This window comes from Oncorhynchus clarkii, chromosome 3 (genome assembly GCF_045791955.1).
Source record: "Oncorhynchus clarkii lewisi isolate Uvic-CL-2024 chromosome 3, UVic_Ocla_1.0, whole genome shotgun sequence".
NCBI classification, from domain to species: Eukaryota; Metazoa; Chordata; class Actinopteri; order Salmoniformes; family Salmonidae; genus Oncorhynchus; species Oncorhynchus clarkii.
Window position 1 is genome coordinate 74,912,435 of NC_092149.1, and position 18,599 is coordinate 74,931,033.

The 18,599-nt window shown below is 43.9% G+C and overlaps 1 pseudogene; it reads left to right on the forward strand.

Moving 5' to 3' along the window:
- The window catches only part of LOC139386052 (sushi-repeat-containing protein SRPX-like), a 40,750-nt pseudogene that overhangs the window by 9,203 nt on the left and 12,948 nt on the right, over positions 1–18,599 (forward strand).

Sequence of the window (18,599 nt, forward strand, 5' to 3'; positions counted from 1 at the left end):
GACGATTCATACCGGAAGGAGCAACGCATGTTGCGCACAGCATTGTTTTGATAAAGCGCATATTCAGCTGTTCATATATCAATCAGTATGGCGACTAAGTCAGGGAAAGCTAAATCTAAGTCTAGATATACAGATATACACACAATTTTAGAAGAAATTGATCGGGAAAATGAGACAGAGATTGTTGGAGGACGATTCATTTAGCGATTCCCAAATGGAGGAATATTTTTTGAATGGCGAGGACATCGTTTTGGACTGGTAAGTTTTTCTCATGCCAATGCCTATGTTTGAAATTAATAATATAAAATGGCCAAAGTGAAATAGAGACAGTAGATACAGCTGGTCTGTTGTAATATACTGCTCAAAAAAATAAAGGGAACACTAAAATAACACATCCTAGATCTGAATGAATGAAATATTCTTATTAAATACTTTTTTCTTTACATAGTTGAATGTGCTGACAATAAAATCACACAAAAATAATCAATGGAAATCCAATTTATCAACCCATGGAGGTCTGGATTTGGAGTCACACTCAAAATTAAAGTGGAAAACCACACTACAGGCTGACCCAACTTTGATGTAATGTCCTTAAAACAAGTCAAAATGAGGCTCAGTAGTGTGTGTGGCCTCCACGTGCTTGTATGACCTCCCTACAACGCCTGGGCATGCTCCTGATGAGGTGGCGGATGGTCTCCTGAGGGATCTCCTCCCAGACCTGGACTAAAGCATCCGCCAACTCCTGGACAGTCTGTGGTGTTGGTGGTTGGTGGATGGAGCGAGACATGATGTCCCAGATGTGCTCAATTGGATTCAGATCTGGGGAACGGGCGGGCCAGTCCATAGCATCAATGCCTTCCTCTTGCAGGAACTGCTGACACACTCCAGCCACATGCATTAGGAGGAACCCAGGGCCAACCGCACCAGCATATGGTCTCACAAGGGGTCTGAGGATCTCATCTCGGTACCTAATGGCAGTCAGGCTACCTCTGGCGAGCACATGGAGGGCTGTGCTGCCCCCCAAAGAAATGCCACCCCACACCATGACTGACCCACCGCCAAACCAGTCATGCTGGAGGATGTTGCAGGCAGCAGAACGTTCTCCATGGCGTCTCCAGACTCTGTCACGTCTGTCACATGTGCTCAGTGTGAACCTACTTTCATCTGTGAAGAGCACAGGGCGCCAGTGGCGAATTTGTCAATCTTGGTGTTCTCTGGCAAATGCCAAACGTCCTGCACGGTGTTGGGCTGTAAGCACAACCCCCACCTGTGGACGTTGGGCCCTCATACCACCCTCATGGAGTCTGTTTCTGACCATTTGAGCAGACACATGCACATTTGTGGCCTGCTGGAGGTCATTTTGCTGTCCTGCTGCTGGGTTGTTGCCCTCCTACGGCCTCCTCTACGTCTCCTGATGTACTGGCCTGTCTCCTGGTAGCACTTCCATGCTCTGGACACTACGCTGACAGACACAGCAAACCTTCTTGCCACAGCTCGCATTGGTGTGCCATCCTGGATGAGCTGCACTACCTGAGCCACTTGTGTGGGTTGTAGACTCCGTCTCATTCTACCACTAGAGTGAAAGCACCGCCAGCATTCAAAAGTGACCAAAACATCAGCCAGGAAGCATAGGAACTGAGAAGTGGTCTGTGGTCACCACCTGCAGAACCACTCCTTTATTGGGGGTGTCTTGCTAATTGCCTATAATTTCCACCTGTTGTCTATTCCATTTGCACAACAGCATGTGAAATTTATTGTCAATCAGTGTTGTTTCCTAAGTGGACAGTTTGATTTCAGAGAAGTGTGATTGACTTGGAGTTACATTGTGTTGTTTAAGTGTTCCCTTTATTTTTTTGAGCAGTGTATAATAAAGACAGTAGAGCTTGGTGACCCTCTGCTTTACTGCAGAAAGAGACTGCTTTGGCACCTGGCATCAGCAGCACAAGACTGAGGGTCTTTCCAAATATTGAAAGTGTTATTTTGTAAAATTATATTTTTTTTTTCATGTTTTTTCTTCATTTTTTTGGAGGGGTGGTGTGTTAGAATACCATTTTGGTATTTTGTATATAGTTATTCCATTCAAAATTTATAACTTCACCAATTTGGCCACTTGGGTACATTTGGGCTACTTGTGTGGGACACCTGGGTGACTTCATGATAAATGTCATGTAGCACACTCATTTGGGAAGTTATCATTCTGAAACTTTGCACAAGTACTGTTGCCCTCTTATGTTTTTCACTGAAATTGTCCCCATCATCCTATCTGAATGTTTGTTTTGTCTTGTTCATTTTAAAGATGATGATACAACAATAAAAATGAAAAAACATATGTTTTTTTCATTGTATTATCTAAACCAGATATATTGTGTTACATTCTCCTACATTCAGTTCACATTTACACAAACTTCAGAGTGTTTTCTTTTAAATGAAATCAAGAATATGCATTTCCTTGGTTCTGAGCCTGAGCTACAGGCAGTTAGATTTGGGTATGTCTTCAGGCGGAAATTGAAAAAAGTAGGGGGGTAGCTGTAAGAGGTTTTAACTAAAGTGACATCATAGTCAACATTGCTAATAGAACTATCACATTAGTAAACCCTCTACGATCATGCAGTAACGTTACAGTGTACAGTCAGTAAGCGTGCCCCGGTGGCAATATATTTGTAAAACCAAAAGCTTACCTTGACATGGAAGAGTTATAGTGTTGTGTTGGATAGTCATAGCCAGCTAGCTAACATAGCATCCCTCAGTTTGAGCAGGGTTTTTGAGTAGGCTCAACTAGTTATGTGCATTTGAAACTGAAAGTGAAAAAAAAGACTCTCTCTTCATCTCTTTTTTTAGGAAGAAATTAATTTGTTTAAAATAGTTCAACTATTGTCGTTCTCGCTCTTTGAAACAGCTGTTCACCACATTTTCTGCAGTGCAGTGCTAGCTATAGCATATGCTTTCAGTACTAGATTAATTCTGTGACCCTTTAATTGAATGGACAACATGTCAGTTCATGCTGCAAGAGCTCTGATAGGTTGGAGGATGTCCTCCGGAAGTTGTCATAATTACTGTGTAAGTCTATGGAAGAGGGTGAGAACCATTAGCCTCTTAGGTCCTGTATTGAAGTCAATGTACCCAGAGGAGGACAGAAGCTAGCTGTCCTCCGGCTACACCTTGGTGCAACCCAACAGAGTACTGTTGAGGATACTATAGACCTTCATTGCAAAACAGTGTGTTTTAGTCAATTATTTAGTCAATATATTTAGTGTAGTGTTATGTAAAAGGGATAACTTTTGAAATGTTTTAAAATGTTTATTTTTATGAAATTCACGGAGGAGGATGTTTCTCCCCTTCCTCATCTGAGGAGCCTCCACTACTTGAATTCCATTTAGTTTTTAGTTTTTTTTGTGTGCCCAACACACCGTTTCTCTAGAGAGAAATCATAGCCTATCATTGGCGGTGTTCGAGCGCATAAGAATGACTGCAGGCAACTGCGGACTGACTGATCTACAAATAACCTTGCATCATAAATAACACTCCTTATTTGTAGATCAGTCAGTCAGTCACAATTTAGCCGTGATACATTTAAGCAATAAGGCCCGAGGAGGTATGGTAAAGTATATGGCCAATATACCACGGCTAAGGGCTGTTCTTATGCACAACTTAACGCGGAGTGCCTGGACACAGCCCTTAGCCGTGGTATATTGGCCATATATCACACGCCCCTGAGGTGCCTTATTGCTATTATTGACTGGTTACCAACTTAATTAGAGCAGTAGAAATAAGTGTTTTGTCATACCCATGGTATGCGGTCTGATATACCACGGCTGTCAGCCAATCAGCATTCAGTGCTCGAACCACCCAGTTTCTAATGCCGTTTTGATCTCTTCGAGCAAGGTCATTGACAAGATAAATCAAGTCAAGAACTATGTGGGACGTTGGGCTAAATGGAGTTGTAGTTTTCATCATTATTAATCAAATATTGAACTTTGTTCGACGCAGAAACGTGGTAATTAACTACAATGACCATGATCCATTGCACCTGTTTTTTTCCGTCTAAGATGGAGATGGATACACTTTTACGTTAGATACACACAGACCGCATAGACCGCATGACAGAGCAATGCACACAACAAGTGTGCCTTATCTTATTAAAATAAGTCGTTAAATTATTTTGTCAGACAGTTCTGCAGCGTGTCAAACAGCTCTGACTAAGACAGTACAGTGTGGGAAGCACAGAGAATGTTGTCTGGCTGCTAATGCCTGAGCAGAGATTAGATGATGACTTTAAGGAATTAAAAATAACAAAGTCATCAAATAAAAACTAAGCAGTATACACAACTGAAATATTTAAATATTTCATAGTAATTTCCTTTTTTTCTGTTGATGTCTACCCAATGTGGACCAGACAGAGACTGGATTTGGATTTTCCGTTAAAAATCTCTAAAATAATTTTAATGTCATTGATCATTGATTCATAATGTATTTAATGTAAAAAAAATATATAATCGAAATGAAAACGGATTATTTTTTAATAATCGAACTGAAACCGAACCGACCTCAAAAAGTACTAATCGTTCAGCACTACATATTGTTCAACATATGTCTGCTGCTGAAGGACAAGAGAGCATCTGTCTGCTGCAGAAGGACAAGAGAGCATCTGTCTGCTGCAGAAGGACAAGAGAGCATCTGTCTGTTGCAGAGGGACAAGGGTGGGCCATGAGAAAACTAGTTTTGATCAGGACACCGATAAAAGTGCTGAAAAGAAGATATACTTGACTTTTGGTGCAGGTACAGCAAACGACCGCAACAATACTATTGTGATATTGTCAAAACAATACGATATATCGTCAAAAAGGTCATCCCAACATGTAACTATATCTATTTCTGCCCCATTTCTAGTCTGTCACGGCGTATATATGCAATGGGTGCCCATACCAAAGATAGCGGTTTGTCAAATAGAGAGAGAGATTGTGTGTGTGTTCTTGAGAGTGTGTGAGGGTGTTGTGTTGGAGATTTAAATGTCTTGTTCAGTGGTGGCGCAGCTCACCACTTCTGTCTGATCCACAGGCTGGAACAAGTACATACACGCGACACTGGAGTTACTGTAGATTTACACTGACAGGGCAAACACAGCTCGTCAAACTGACTCAGATAGCTGAAACTGATGTCACTGGTGTGTGTGTGTGTGTGGTGTTAATGGGATTGTTGATTTAACAAGGGTGTTGGTTATGGGGTTGTTAGTTATACTCTTTGTTTATGTGGCAGTATCTGTGTGTGTTTGTTTGTGTGTGTATGTGTGTGTTAAAGGGGGTTGAGAAGGGGAGGAAGGATGGTTTGGGGTTTTCTAGTCTTTATTTGGCAGCCTCTCTTTCCTATGGTAGTGTACAGTACATTGAGGTGTCGATGTGTTGATGTTACCTCCTGGGCATTATTGCAACTGGGAAGGGAAGTGTTTGATGGTTGGTTCTCTTAGGTGCCGATACAATATGTATTGTGATTCTTAAGATTCTAGATGTATTGCGATTCAATACTGGGATTTATTGCGATTTGATGTTCCAAACATTTTATGTATTTTTATTGAACCTTTATTTAACTAGGCAAGTCAGTTAAGAACAAATTATTATTTACAATGATGGCCTACCAAAAGGCAAAAGGCCTCCTGCGGGGACGGGGGCTGGGATTAAAAACAATATGTATATATAGGACAAAACACACATCACGACAAGAGAGACAAATAGCACTACCTAACACTAGCAACAAATAAATATATACTAATCAATACTTGGAGTCAAAGTATCAAATAATATCATACATAATAATATTGCGATATGTAACTGTATTGATTTTCCCCCAATAACTAGTTATAACAGAGTGTGATGTAACCCAGGGAAATCTCTAAGCCGGACAGTTTACTGAAAGCCAATTTATGCTTGATGCTATATCCACATGGATGGAGGGTGTTATGCAATTGTGGAACCTCCAGGGGCATTCAGAGGCCAAATAGATATCTGTATCGCATCACCGTGTATCTCCCAAATTTTGTAACGATGTGGAGGGCTCCGTATAGCTCAGCATTGACATGATTGGGTGACGGTAGGTGGGGGCGGGAGGTCCTATATAAACACAAACTCACTTCCTCGACAACATCCTTCACAACAGCTCTGCTCAACTGCTCTGTGAAGCGCAAGAAGTATGAATGCCCTGACTTTTGCAGCGGCAGTATCACCGTAAATGCTGTACAGCCAATTGAGATTGACCATGCAGCGCCTTTAATACTACTGAAATAGCAGAAGTATTGGTTCTTCACATTGTGCATGATGAAAGAAAGAGAGAAAGAGAGTGCATGACAGTGAGAGAGTGAGTGATTGATGCAATAAGAAAGGTGTCGGTGAGCATGTGATGTTAGAGAGAGAAAGAGAAGGAGATAGAGAGAGGGGTTGATTGAGGACAGTAGCGGTGTGTGTAAAATCACCAGGGAAGTCAAGCCAGGGGGGAAAATCCATATTACAACCTCGATTTTGTGTTGTGATAATTGCATTGTTTGCTCTTTAACCTGTTAGTTCATATGCCTTGTGACCATGATATACAGTTCCTTTGAGAAAGTATTCAGACCCCTTGACTTTTTCCACATTTTGTTACATTACAGCCTTATTCTGAAATTGATTAAATAAATAAAAATACGCAAAAATCTACAAACAATACCCCATAATGACTAAGCAAAAACAGGTTCTAGACATTTTTGCAAATGTATTAAAAATAAAAATAAAAACAGAAATACCTTATTACCTTATTATATAGCTGTGCGCAACGCTCCACATCCAACCTGACCGATCTTGAGAGGATCTGCAGAGAAGAATGGAAGAAACTCCCCAAATACAGGTTTTCTAAGCTTGTAGTGTCATGCCCATGTTTTTTAAATATATATAAATTAGTCAACATTTCTAAAATCCTGTTTTTGCGTTCTCATTATGGGGTATTATTGTGTGTAGATTGATGAAGAATAAAAAAATACATTTTAGAATAAGGCTTTAACCTAACAAAATGTGGAAAAGGTCAAGGGGTCTGAATACTTTCTGAAGGCACTGTATAGGCCCTAGCGCTGAGACAATAAAAAGACACAGTGGCATGATAAATTCAACCACACATTTGTTTCATCACAAAACCAGAGCAACATAAAGTCCGGTGAATTCCACAAAACATATTGCATGGAACAAACAGTTACATGACCTGCAGCAGGTCACTCAAGTTAATGTTTCCAACATTTTCGGACTTCTAGACAACTATTGATTTAGAACCATGGAGAGTTACCACAAGTCACAAAGAAAACAGGAGCTGCTTCAACTATTCCAGCACCATTTCAATTTCAACATTTCTACATTATCTAATCACCTTAAAAGATACATCTAAAAGATACCAATAACAATTTAGTCCAATCAACGTATGCTAAATATGATCTGCCTTTCCATTTTCTGTGTGTTTGTGTGTGTGTGTGTGTGTGTGTGTGTGTGTGTGTGAGTGAATTAAAGTAGAAAAAAACATGTTGACTCACTCTTCTTGTTGAAAAATGCCAATGCCATCCTCCTCTCTTTCATGTTGCCTAAACGGTGTATGACTCTGTCATACAGTACACGTTTTTGTTGTCCTAGGCTACCTGGCTAAAGTTCTTGCTTACTAGCCTAACTTCCTTTTATTTGTAGCGATGACCCAGCTAGTTAGCGTTAGCCTACTAGCTACATGTTGAACTTCCATCCTCTCAGGCCAGAGGCACAATGTATGAATTTATGGTTGGATCAGAATCACCGTTATAATCATTAGCCAGTACGGAGAATTAAGTAAAACCACAAGTCCAAATCCCTATCTCCATCCTGGGGTGGCAGGGTAGCCTAGTGGTTAGAGTGTTGGATTAATAACCGGAAGGTTGCAAGTTCAAACCCCTGTCGTTCTGCCCCTGAACAGGCAGTAAACACCCACTGTTCCTAGTCCGTCATTGCAAATAAGAATTTGTTCTTAACTGACTTGGTAAAATAAAAAATTCATGGCTAATTTAGGAAAGGGACAATTTTAGCTAACTAGCTAGCCACCCGAGGACAACTACACAACGAGATGATGCAACAATTACATTTTTCAATTCCACCTTTGGCTTTTGATGTGATGTGATTGGTGTGAAGCACTTTCCCTGACACCTTTTTTCAAAGCTGAGCTCACTCAGTATAGCTCAAAGTTGATTGACTATTATTTTATAATTTTTTATCAAGGGAGGCCAAATGCTCGCTGGCTTCCCTTGCATTCAATGCTACAGGCGGCAACAATGTCATACTCATTTTGACCAGACAGCATCAGATATGCTGCACATACTGACACAGAGGGGCACAATTTTGTTCTCTTGGATGCTTTCTCCATTGAGATATATTCAGCCTCTTGCGAATTGAAAGATATTTATGAAACACATATTTTATATGTTTTTTTCTTGGTAAATTTGACTGGGGAAGCCTGGTTTCTGTTGGCATCCATGACTGGTATTGGTACTGACTGGTATTGACTGGGGAAGCCTGGTTTCTGTTGGCATCCATGACTGGTATTGGTACTGACTGGTATTGACTGGGGAAGCCTGGTTTCTGTTGGCATCCATGAATACACGCCACTGGTTGAGAAAGATACCGAGAGAAAGAGATGGTAGAACCAGTCCGCTGTCTTCAGTCTATGTGTTTCTGATTGGGCGGGCGGTTATGGATCTGTTTCCTTCCGTTTGCATGTACGATAGTACGTACATTAATCACACGCGATACCTCAGACACCACGGCCCAATTTTGACAAAACTTGATTGAATGATGCGTCTTGCCATAGAGATATGACATTTACACTGATTGGCCCAAGGGATTGCTATGGTAATCAACTGAAATTCCAAGTATGTGGCCTCCCCTTAAAATTAGTGGACACCCGTTGCTGACAGGTGTATAATATCGAGCACACAGCCATGCAATCTCTATAGACAAACATTGGTAGTGGAATGGACCGTACTGAAGAGCTCAGTGACTTTCAATGAGGCACCTTTCCAACAAGTCAGTTCGTCAAATTTCTTCCCTGCTAGAGCAGCCCTGATCAACTGTAAGTGCTGTTATTGTGAAGTGGAAACATCTAGGAGCAACAATGGCTCAGCTGCAAAATGGTAGGCCACACAAGCTCACAGAACGGGACCACCGAGTGCTGAAGCACGTAGCGCGTAAAAATAATCTGTCTTCGGCTGCATCACTACCGAGTTCCAAACTGCCCTTGGAAGCAACGTCAGCACAATAACTGTTAGTCGGGAGCTTCATGAAATGGTTTTGCATAGCCGAGCAGCCGCACACAAGCCTAAGATCACCATGCGCAATGCCAAGCGTCTGCTGAAGTGGTGTAAAGCTCACCACCATTCGACTCTGGAGCAGTGGAAACTCGTTCTCTGGAGTGATGAATCAACCTTCACCATCTGGCAGTCCCAGAATCTGGGTTTGGCGGATGCCAGGAGAACGCTGCCTGCCCGAATGCATAGTGCCAACTGTAAAGTTTGGTGGAGTCGGTATAATGGTCTGGGGATGTTTTCTTTAGTATCAGTGAATGGAAATCTTAACGCTACAGCATACAATTACTTTCTAGTTGATTCAGTGCTTACAACTTTGTGGCAACAGTTTGGGGAAGGCCCTTTCCTGTTTCAGAATGACAATGCCCCTGTGCACAAAGCGAGGTCCATACAGAAATGGTTTGTTGAGATCGGTGTGGAAGAACTTGAGTGGCCTGCACAGAGCCCTGACCTCAACCTCATTGAAACACCTTTGGGATGAATTGGAAAGCTGACTGCGAGCCAGGCCTAGTCACCCAACATCAATGCCTGACATCACTAATGCTCTTGTGGCTGAATGAAAGCAAGTCTCCGCAGCAATGTTCCAACATCTAGTGGAAAGCCTTCCCAGAAGAGCGGAGGCTGTTATAGCAGCAAAGGGGGGGACCAACTCCATATTAATGCCCAATGAGATGTTCGACGAGCACGTGTCCACATACTTTTGGTGTCTCCTGTCCCGTTTGAGCTACAGTGTGGGACTGTTTGTCCCCCACCAAACATTGAACAAGCATATACAGTATATATGTTTTTTCTCTCTCATTTATCCACACAACATACGTTTGAATAATTGTTACTAATTGGCTCGTGTTTACTGTTGCCTTGTTCCCAGATAAAACAACAGAGGCTGTCTGTACTATCTATTCAGTTCCCCTCCTGGCATGTTTCTACATTATTGATCTGATTGGAACCTCCATTTGTGTTCCCTATGGTCCTGTTGTTCTCTGAGCTTGATAGGAGAGCCTCTCCCTCTCTCTCTCTCTCTCTCTCTCTCTCTCTCTCTCTCTCTCTCTCTCTCTCTCTCTCTCTCTCTATTGTATCAACACTCTGTTCTCTCTGACGTCTTTCCACCCTCTGAGGAGCCGTTTTCACTGTGAGAGAAGAAAAAATAAGAGAGGAGACGAGAGAGAAAGAGATAGCTAAGTCCGGGATGCTATCTGAGAGACATACCACTTGGAGTGGATGTAAGCTGTCTCCTTCTTTGATCTTGTATGATCAGGATCTAGCCTGTATTCACTCACTGATGTTAACCAAATGGGAAATAAGTAATAAAAGGAACCTTTATACTGTCAACCTTTCAGCATATCAGCTTGCATTCAAGGCTGGCTCGTGTTGATGATGTGGAGGAGATAGTTTCAAGTCAAAGTATTATTTTACCCCTGGCTGTTCTGGAGTCAGCTTTATTGTAAGATATTGTAAGATCCCTTAGGGAGGGAGAGAGAGATTGACAGTCTATAATAATGTGTTAGGCCCTCTGCTGCAGTTCCCTGGATGGGATGTGAGTGTCAGTCTACCTGGCTGTCTCTAAGGATGTGGATGTGGAGCTCTGTGTCTGGGGAAATAGCCCCTGCCATAGGCTGTGCTGGCTCTCTGCTGGTATGGTGTATGTCAGTAGGGCCCATGTAGGAGTCTATTTATTATGGAACAACAAAACTAGGAAGTTAGGTTTTCCGAGCAGAACTTTCATTATTGAAGCAGGATAGCAATCTGTAGAACAGTCTCGGTAGAGACAGAAATGAAGTTCTATGTTTGTGTTAGCTTGACTCTATTATCTGTTGTTATGGCTCCATAACCAAGCCCAGTAGAGATGTGTAGCTCCATGTGCTCTCTGGTGTGGGGTGCTTGTACTATGTAAGGTCGTATTATACAACCTCACTGTAGGCAGTGAATTGTCTGCAAGCTTGAGATTTCCCCTCAGCCAGCTAAATCGGATCAAAGTCTGTGTGAGGATGTCCTCAATAGCAGTGTGATCTGACTGCTAAAACTGCAGTGTGTGTGTGTGTGCGGGTGTGTGTGTGTGTGTGTGTGTGTGTGTGTGTGTGTGTGTGTGTGTGTGTGTGTGTGTGTGTGTGTGTGTGTGTGTGTGTGTGTGTGTGTGTGTGTGTGTGTGTGTGTGTTGACAGAGCTGGAGGCACAAAGTAAAGACGGGTGCACTGCAGCAGTCATCTAGCTTCTCCTCAGACCGCAGCGGTGAAAGAATTCCCCTTTGAGGAACATCAAACCCTTGTAATTTCTGTTCAGACAGGTCGTGTTCGTTTGACAGAAAAGCCACGTTGAGGAGAGGAAAGTCCGACACTCACGTCTCAGTGACAGAATGTAATTAGAGTATCAGACAGCCATTGATAGACATGTGGCTGAAGTGTAAACCCATAGGGCGGAGAAATTAAGGAAACTCTTCTCTGTCTGTTATGTCCCTTAAGGATTCAGAACAGGGGACAGATTCATATTGGGCTGGGGTCCATGACGTCCTCAGCTGGTCACTCCCCTTACCCATTCTCTCTCCCCTATCTCCTCACTCTTCTATCACCCATTCTCTCTCCCCCCATCTCCTCACTCTTCTATCACCCATTCTCTCTCCCCCATCTCCTCACTCTTCTATCACCCATTCTCTCTCCCCCCCATCTCCTCACTCTTCTATCACCCATTCTCTCTCCCCCCATCTCCTCACTCTTCTATCACCCATTCTCTCTCCCCCTATCTCCTCACTCTTCTATCACCCATTCTCTCTCCCCTATCTCCTCACTCTTCTATCACCCATTCTCTCTCCCCCTATCTCCTCACTCTTCTATCACCCGTTCTCTCTCCCCCATCTCCTCACTCTTCTATCACCCATTCTCTCTCCCCCCCATCTCCTCACTCTTCTATCACCCATTCTCTCTCCCCCCCATCTCCTCACTCTTCTATCACCCATTCTCTCTCCCCCATCTCCTCACTCTTCTATCACCCATTCTCTCTCCCTCATGTCACTCTTCCTTTATTTTCCATTGAATGGTTATGTATAATTTTGAAGCAGAAAGTTCTGGATCATGCAGTAATTTTGCTGTGACATTGTCTGTTTGACAAGTGATGTCCCAATACTCTTATCTTCTTTCCTTTTGACAACTATTGTCAAAGAACTTGACAGGTGAAAGCAATCAAAGGCCATTATTTGCTATCATCTTTCTATCTCTCTCATATCAGTGACCAAGAAGAAGAGGAAACCAATATCACAGTAAGTATGTTGGTGACTGCACAACAACACCCTGGGTCACATTCATGCTTACTGAGTGTGAACCCAATTGTCAAATCAAATCAAATCAAATTTTATTTGTCACATACACATGGTTAGCAGATGTTAATGCGAGTGTAGCGAAATGCTTGTGCTTCTAGTTCCGACAATGCAGTAATAACAAGTAATCTAACTAACAATTCCAAAACTACTGTCTTGTACACAGTGTAAGGGGATAAAGAATATGTACATAAGGATATATGAATGAGTGATGGTACAGAGCAGCATAGGCAAGATACAGTAGATGGTATCGGGTACAGTATGTACAAATGAGATGAGTATGTAAACAAAGTGGCATAGTATAGTATAAAGTGGCTAGTGATACATGTATTACATAAGGATACCGTCGATGATATAGAGTACAGTATATACGTATGCGTATGAGATGAATAATGTAGGGTAAGTAACATTTATATAAGGTAGCATTGTTTAAAGTGGCTAGTGATATATTTACATCATTTCCCATCAATTCCCATTATTAAAGTGGCTGGAGTTGAGTCAGTGTCAGTGTGTTGGCAGCAGCCACTCAGTGTTAGTGGTGGCTGTTTAACAGTCTGATGGCCTTGAGATAGAAGCTGTTTTTCAGTCTCTCGGTCCCAGCTTTGATGCACCTGTACTGACCTCGCCTTCTGGATGATAGCGGGGTGAACAGGCAGTGGCTCGGGTGGTTGATGTCCTTGATGATCTTTATGGCCTTCCTGTGACATCGGGTGGTGTAGGTGTCCTGGAGGGCAGGTAGTTTGCCCCCGGTGATGCGTTGTGCAGACCTCACTACCCTCTGGAGAGCCTTACGGTTGAGGGCGGTGCAGTTGCCATACCAGGCGGTGATACAGCCCGCCAGGATGCTCTCGATTGTGCATCTGTAGAAGTTTGTGAGTGCTTTTGGTGACAAGCCGAATTTCTTCAGCCTCCTGAGGTTGAAGAGGCGCTGCTGCGCCTTCTTCACGATGCTGTCTGTGTGAGTGGACCAATTCAGTTTGTCTGTGATGTGTATGCCGAGGAACTTAAAACTTGCTACCCTCTCCACTACTGTTCCATCGATGTGGATAGGGGGGTGTTCCCTCTGCTGTTTCCTGAAGTCCACAATCATCTCCTTAGTTTTGTTGACGTTGAGTGTGAGGTTGTTTTCCTGACACCACACTCCGAGGGCCCTCACCTCCTCCCTGTAGGCCGTCTCATCGTTGTTGGTAATCAAGCCTACCACTGTTGTGTCGTCCGCAAACTTGATGATTGAGTTGGAGGCGTGCGTGGCCAAGCAGTCGTGGGTGAACAGGGAGTACAGGAGAGGGCTCAGAACGCAACCTTGTGGGGCCCCAGTGTTGAGGATCAGCGGGGAGGAGATGTTGTTGCCTACCCTCACCACCTGGGGGCGGCCCGTCAGGAAGTCCAGTACCCAGTTGCACAGGGCGGGGTCGAGACCCAGGGTCTCGAGCTTGATGACGAGCTTGGAGGGTACTATGGTGTTGAATGCCGAGCTGTAGTCGATGAACAGCATTCTCACATAGGTATTCCTCTTGTCCAGATGGGTTAGGGCAGTGTGCAGTGTGGTTGAGATTGCATCGTCTGTGGACCTATTTGGGCGGTAAGCAAATTGGAGTGGGTCTAGGGTGTCAGGTAGGGTGGAGGTGATATGGTCCTTGACTAGTCTCTCAAAGCACTTCATGATGACGGATGTGAGTGCTACGGGGCGGTAGTCATTTAGCTCAGTTACCTTAGCTTTCTTGGGAACAGGAACAATGGTGGCCCTCTTGAAGCATGTGGGAACAGCAGACTGGTATAGGGATTGATTGAATATGTCCGTAAACACACCGGCCAGCTGGTCTGCGCATGCTCTGAGGGCGCGGCTGGGGATGCCATCTGGGCCTGCAGCCTTGCGAGGGTTAACACGTTTAAATGTCTTACTCACCTCGGCTGCAGTGAAGGAGAGACCGCATGTTTTCGTTGCAGGCCGTGTCAGTGGCACTGTATTGTCCTCAAAGCGGGCAAAAAAGTTATTTAGTCTGCCTGGGAGCAAGACATCCTGGTCCGTGACTGGGCTGGGTTTCTTCCTGTAGTCCGTGATTGACTGTAGACCCTGCCACATGCCTCTTGTGTCTGAGCCGTTGAATTGAGATTCTACTTTGTCTCTGTACTGGCGCTTAGCTTGTTTGATAGCCTTGCGGAGGGAATAGCTGCACTGTTTGTATTCGGTCATGCTACCAGACACCTTGCCCTGATTAAAAGCAGTGGTTCGCGCTTTCAGTTTCACACGAATGCTGCCATCAATCCACGGTTTCTGGTTAGGGAATGTTTTAATCGTTGCTATGGGAACGACATCTTCAACGCACGTTCTAATGAACTCGCACACCGAATCAGCGTATTCGTCAATGTTGTTATCTGACGCAATACGAAACATCTCCCAGTCCACGTGATGGAAGCAGTCTTGGAGTGTGGAGTCAGCTTGGTCGGACCAGCGTTGGACAGACCTCAGCGTGGGAGCCTCTTGTTTTAGTTTCTGTCTGTAGGCAGGGATCAACAAAATGGAGTCGTGGTCAGCTTTTCCGAAAGGGGGGCGGGGCAGGGCCTTATATGCGTCGCGGAAGTTAGAGTAACAATGGTCCAAGGTCTTTCCTCCCCTGGTTGCGCAATCGATATGCTGATAAAATTTGGGGAGTCTTGTTTTCAGATTAGCCTTGTTAAAATCCCCAGCTACAATGAATGCAGCCTCCGGATAAATTGTTTCCAGTTTGCAGAGAGTTAAATAAAGTTCGTTCAGAGCCATCGATGTGTCTGCTTGGGGGGGGATATATACGGCTGTGATTATAATCGAAGAGAATTCTCTTGGTAGATAATGCGGTCTACATTTGATTGTGAGGAATTCTAAATCAGGTGAACAGAAGGATTTGAGTTCCTGTATGTTTCTTTCATCGCACCATGTCACGTTAGTCATAAGGCATACGCCCCCGCCCCTCTTTTTACCAGAAATATGTTTTTTCCTGTCTGCGCGATGCGTGGAGAAACCTGTTGGCTGCACCGCTTCGGATTGCGTCTCTCCAGTAAAAGCAAATTGTGAGGTGGCTATTGCACCACTGGTTTTACAGCAACATTTCACTAAGCGCAAACCTGCTGGGGAGAAAGGCTCCCATGGGGTTAATCTTCTCTCTGTGTGTGTTGTGTATCCTTTATTTAACTAGGCAAGTAAGAACAAATTCTCATTTACAACAGCCAACCAGGGAACAGTGGGTTAACTGCCTCGTTCAGGGGCAGAACAACAGATGTTTTACCTTGTCAGCTCAGGGATTTGATCCAGCAACCTTTCAGTTACTGGCCCAACACTCTCACCACTAGGCTACCTGCCACCCCTTTTCAAGATATCTCTCTTATGGTCCAACCTCTGGGGTTCTCTTTGGAGGAATAGCTCAGCAATATTTTCCAACAGTGATAGCCTTGATTTAATAATTCCCTCTGGCAAAACACCAGTAAAATCCAACCCAAACTCTTGCTCAAGGATGAGGCCTACTTCATGTTTTGAAATGTTGCTAATCCCTTTGAATGCAGCCCTACTCTTATCCCGAACAAAGCCTTGCTCTCTCCTTGCCTGGTAACTAGCTGCTTTCTTCTCCCTCATATTTTCCCAAGGTCGGCCTACTATGTCTATGGAGATGATGAAGACACATATGCTCGTAGAAATGGAGGTGAATGCTTTGATCAAGTTCTGCTGCCACATGCTCTCACACTTTCACTGCTTTCAACATGCAGGAGAGTTTAGGGTTGACGTAAGTCTCTGAAACGCAAAGCAATAACTTTTTACTTTTTAAAAACATGGGGGAATAATGGTTCCTTGAATAGCCTAGAAATGTGATGTCTACACTTGGGTTCATTTTCTTTCCACAAGATGCTGATATTCTGCATCCGTTCACTGTGTTTTACAAATTTACAATTATGTCAAACTAACTTCCAACTTCTCATTGTGGTCAGTTGGACATGGAACCTTACCCTCTAGGCCAAACCAAACTCGTTCTCCTCTGTAGAGATGCAAATATAGTATTGTGTTCTCTTACTCAGGAGATATAGCCAACACAAACACACACCAGCTCCTGGAGCTGGAGATTAGCCTGGGCTAGTGTGTGTTTGAGAGAGTGTGTGTTTGAGAGTGTGTATGTGTGCGTATAAGGACGTGTGTGTGTTCCGAGCCAGCGGGAAATGCACTGCAGATTTTATTTCCCTGGAATACGAACCTGGGGTCCCCTCAAACTTCACATTCTCTAAAGAAATCTTTACACAAGTGTTTGAGGAATGGATAGAGTGGTCCAACTGGCAGAGGAAAGATGACAAATCTTCTGACAAATCTTTATCCCTCACGATAATTACACGTCCTGGTAATCCATCTGGCCCCGCGGCTTTGTGAATGTTGACCTGTTTCAAGATCTTGCTCACATAGGCTACCGAGACCGTTATCACATAGTCATCCAGAGCATGCACGAGAGAACCAGCTGTTCTGGATGACTGTGTGATGACGCTCTCGGTAGCCGATGTGAGCAAGACTTTTAAACAGGTCAACATTCACAGAGATGGATTACCAGGACGTGTACTCAAAGCATGCTCGGACCAACTGGCAAGTGTCTTCACTAACATTTTCAACCTCTCCCTGACTGAGTCTGTAATACCTGCATGTTTCAAGCAGACTACTATAGTCCCTGTGCCCAAGGAAGCGAAGGTAACCTTCCTAAATGATAACCGCCCGTAGCACTCACGTCGGTATGCATGAAGTGCTCTGAAAGGCTGGTCATGACTCACATCAACAGCATCCTCCCGGATACCCTAGACCCATTTCAATGTGCATACCTTCCCAACAGATCCACAGATGATGCAACCTCAATCTGACTCCACACTGCCCTTTCCCACCTGGACAAAAGGAACACCTATGTCATAATGCTGTTCATTGACTACAGCTCAGCGTTCAACACCATAGTGCCCACGAAGCTCATCACTAAGCTAAGGACCCTGGGACTTAACACCTTCCTCTGGTGGTAGGGGTAGGTGACAACACGTCTGCCACTCTGATTCTCAACACTGGGGCCCCTCAGGGGTGTGTACTTAGTCCCCTCCAAACATACCAAGACAATCGTGAAGAGGGCACGACAAAACCTCCCCCCCAGGAAACTGAAAAGATTTGTCAAGGGTCCCCAGATCCTCAAAAAGTTCTACAGCTGCACCATCGAGAGCATCCTGACCGGTTGCATCACCAACTGGTATGGCAACTGCTCGGGATCTGACCGTGAGGCACTACAGAGGGTAGTGGGAAAGGCCCAGTACATCACTGGGGCCAAGCTTCCTGACATCCAGGACCTATATAATAGGCGGCGTCAGAGGAAAGCCCATAAAATTGTCAGAGACTCCAGTCACCCAAGTCATAGACTGTTTTCTCTGCTACCGCACGGCAAGCGGTACCGGAGCGCCAAGTCTAGGACCAAAAGCTCCTTAAAAGCTTCTACCCCCAAGCCATAAGGCTGCTAAACAATTAATCAAATGGCCACCGGTCTATTACATTGACCCCCCTTCCCCATTTGTGTTATACACTGTTGCTACTCGCTGTTTATTATCTATTCATAGTTACGTTACCCTTACCTACATGTACAAATGACCTCTAACCTGTACCCCCGCACACTGACTCAGTACCGGTGCCTCCTTTATATAGCCTCGTTATTGTTATGTTATTGTGTTACTTTTTATTATTTTCACGGTAATTTCACAGTAAGGTCCATACTTGTTGTATTAGGCGCATGTGACAAATAAAGTTTGATTTGATTATGACCATATTGCTGTAAATCAGCTCTTAATTATCATCCACTTCAGCCTCTATTCTGAAGGTTTTATTTGTTGATAGTTGAATTGAAGGGGTTAAGTACCTCTAATCAACACTATGATTGAATGATCCCATTTTAATCCACTGTATCTACAGCGACCAAAGACAGACGAACACAAGCACGC